This window comes from Vigna radiata, unplaced genomic scaffold (genome assembly GCF_000741045.1).
Source record: "Vigna radiata var. radiata cultivar VC1973A unplaced genomic scaffold, Vradiata_ver6 scaffold_1045, whole genome shotgun sequence".
NCBI lineage: Eukaryota > Viridiplantae > Streptophyta > Magnoliopsida > Fabales > Fabaceae > Vigna > Vigna radiata.
The window spans coordinates 1-3,328 of NW_014544167.1; the positions used below are offsets into that span (position 1 = coordinate 1).

At 32.1% G+C, this 3,328-nt stretch overlaps 1 long non-coding RNA gene across 3 annotated transcripts; it reads left to right on the top strand.

Annotated features, from left to right (window-relative positions):
* LOC106755498 lies at positions 1 to 3,318 on the top strand. 3 transcript variants are annotated; one of them, XR_001375409.2, is made up of 5 exons: positions 1 to 54; positions 187 to 239; positions 761 to 867; positions 1,052 to 1,271; positions 2,933 to 3,318. It is a non-coding gene; the product is annotated as an uncharacterized LOC106755498 (long non-coding RNA). The 3 variants fall into 3 exon arrangements; XR_001375411.2 differs by having other exon boundaries at positions 1,090 to 1,271; XR_001375410.2 differs by having other exon boundaries at positions 1,132 to 1,271.
* The last annotated feature ends 10 nt before the right edge of the window (positions 3,319 to 3,328 follow it).

Here is a 3,328-nt window from a genome sequence, read left to right on the forward strand (position 1 = left end):
TCAATTCCTGCTGCCAAGAAAGCTGACATCAAAACAAAGATAGCCCGACTTCAGGTATTATATATATGTAGAATATATTTGCAGGCATTTTTCTTTTTTCCCGTTTCACTATTGTTTTTTATATCTCGTCCTTCAATTTGCTAATGCATTTAGTGATATATTTTAATAATACCATATTTCTTGTAGGACCAAGTGAGAAAAGCACAGAAGCATATTGCTGAGGAAAACAAGTGAGCCCTGTAATGATCATTTCTTGTTTGATTTATAAATGTAACATATGGTCTATCTTTACTTCTATTCAAGTTTCCTTTTTGCTTTCCATTTTTTAGGAAACATATAGCACGAGTTTGTATATAATAAAACCGATATTTTATATATTTTAAAATCTTTTTTGAAATATTTTATTAAAAAATTATTATTTTTTTTTAAAATTAGACTAATTGTTTTAAAAAGAAAAACGTTATTTATTGTAAGACACCAATATATATATTTAGAAACTTTGTTAAGGAAGTATTATATTTTAATGTATTAATAGAAACAACATTGATTATTTTGCTTGTTATTGATTATTTAGATTGTATTATGGAATTGAATTTTATGTACGATAGTAGTACAAATAAATCAAATATTAAAAAACAAAACGTCACTTTTATACCTGTTAAAGCACAACAGGTATAAAAAGTCTTATTTTTTTTATACCGGTTATCAGAATGTTAGGTGTAAAAGTGAAATTCTTTTATATCTGTTGTGGAACCAACAGGAAGGAGGGAGAACAAGAGAGGGAGAACGAAAAAGAAGAGCTGCGAGCTGTAAGCTGTGCGGGAGGGAAAAAGACTAAAGTAATTCATACCTCTTGAAGATTAACAGGTATAAAATAAAGGATTTTCTATACCTATTCTCAATGCAACCGGTATAAACGTATTTGGATTATTTACAATTTTGCTAATACATTATTTTTTATACCTGATTTTATTATAACTTATGTAGAAAAATTTCTTTTATTTACGAAATTACCATTGCGTCACTTTTTATACCTGGTGAATTTTAACAGGTATAAAAAATTGCTATAAAAAATATATTTTCTGCTAGTGTCGAAAGACCAAAGCTTCACTAGAAGCTTCCTCCAATCAGAAAGTAGGTGAACCTTTGCATCACGAGTGGCTGGGAAGAGTGAGAAGAGAAAGAGGGCGAACGCGGGAGACACCTCCGATGAAGCTTGCAGCGGCGACAGTGGACCGGAAGAGAGTCAGATGGTAACTGAAGAAGCGGAGGTAAGAAAAACTCTCAATATCTCTGTCATTGAACGAAAAGAAAAACTGTATTATTGTTTATTCTGAGTTACACGAAACCACACACTGGAAACCTTATATATAGGGCTCCGATGAGCACAATCCTAACAGTTAGAATCTCTAACTGAAAACAAATAACCCCTAATTTAAAACACTAAAAGACAAAATAGCTCTTAGGAGCATTAAACCCAATAACAGAAACATTAATACGCTCCCCTCAAGCTAGATGGTGGATACTCACTAATCCAAGCTTGGGGATGATAGATCTAAAATGAGTTTGGTGAGGAAATTTAGTGAACACATCCGCAAGCTGTTTTTCCGATCGAATGGGGAGAAGATGTAAAAACTTCGCTTGAATCTTCTCACGGACCACGTGGCAATCCAGCTCAATATGCTTGGTTCGCTCATGGAATGCAGAGTAAAACAAACAAAAAAAAAAAAAAACGATGAGATCATAAATGATTAAAGTGAGACAATACTAGGTATTTATGGAGAGGAAGCATACCAATACAGCCTCCCATAATTTGTCTTTGTTTTGTGCATCACGAATGGGTGGGGAACACTTAAAACGAGTACCTCCATTTGGTATCTCTTTAGAGGTGAAAGCCAGGTAGTGAGGACAAGTCTCAACGTTTATGCTATCACCTCGACTTTTTGCTTCCTGTACATTATAAATGTATAATATTAGCAATCTAGTCAATTGGTATACTTCATATTTAATTTTAACCAAGCAACTCAATGATAGAGTACCTTAATCAGATCTAAGGAAGCACTTGAATCAGACAAGTGGACAATATGAATATGTGCTCCTTAGTGTACAACATTACCCCATCACAGTGTGTTTTGTTGCGTTTATATGAAAGCAGAAATGGGTGAGCAAAGAAATTTAAAAAACTTCACGGAACTGAATAAAAAACTCCCACCTATAACTTCACATGAACGTACCTTGATATGGTCAATAGTTGTCATAGGAAAGTCATTAATTCCTGAAGGACACATAAAAGACTGCAAACAGAAAAGGGAGAAAAAGAAAGTGAGTCAGAGTTGAAGAAAGAATTCTGAAACAAATGCAAATGTAAACAGTTAAAACAGAACTTGAAAATGAGAATTTACCTAAAACAATGAAAATGAAACCGAACCTAGTGCATGAAAATGAAACTGAAACAAAACTTAAAGAGTCTAATGAGTGAAATAGGATCAAAGAGAAAAATTATACAAGCAACTATGAATAAAGCCTAGTCTACTGCCTAAAACAGATTATGAAAGCATCAAAAACTAAGTATTTACAAACTAGAAGTAAGTATTTAGAAACTGAAACAATGCTAAAAGCAACTAAGAAAAGAAACTGAAAAAAATTTTAGTCCTATTTTAACTACAAAAAAAAAAAACATACTATCAGATGCATATTAGAGTAAAAACAAGTATTTAAATCTATACCTTCTCACCCCACACTTAAGAGGCACATTGTCCTCAATGTGTGAGTAAGAAAGGCTCCTAAACAACACAGATATTCAGATTTATGTACAGCACAGTAACACAATGAAACAAAATAGAAATAAGAATAAAAACAGCACCAAAATTGAGAAAAAAAATGTTTGAAACAGAATTCAGAAATTGATAGTATTCAGATTGTTCATTAACAGAGAAAACAGGAAAAAGAAAAGGAAGAAAAGCTTATTCTTCATAAGTCCTCTATGAGCTGCTTGATTCTCCTTTTATCCAAACAGAAGAAAAAAGAAAAGAAAGTTGAGAAAGGTTCATGATTGACAACAGATATCAATCCAGACATACTTAATTGTTCATACATGTCTAATTTTCTTCAACTTCATTATATTCATCGTTTGGCACGCTTCCTTGATCAGATACCTACAATATAACATAATAGTTAGTTGGTTATATATTTAAAAAAAAATCATACAAATAAATTTAGTAATTATTACCGAGGGTTGAAATGCTGCAAACTTTGAAGGCAATTGACCTTGATAATTTTGCAACATGAATGCTATCATTTCTTTCATATCATTGACTTGTGATATCAA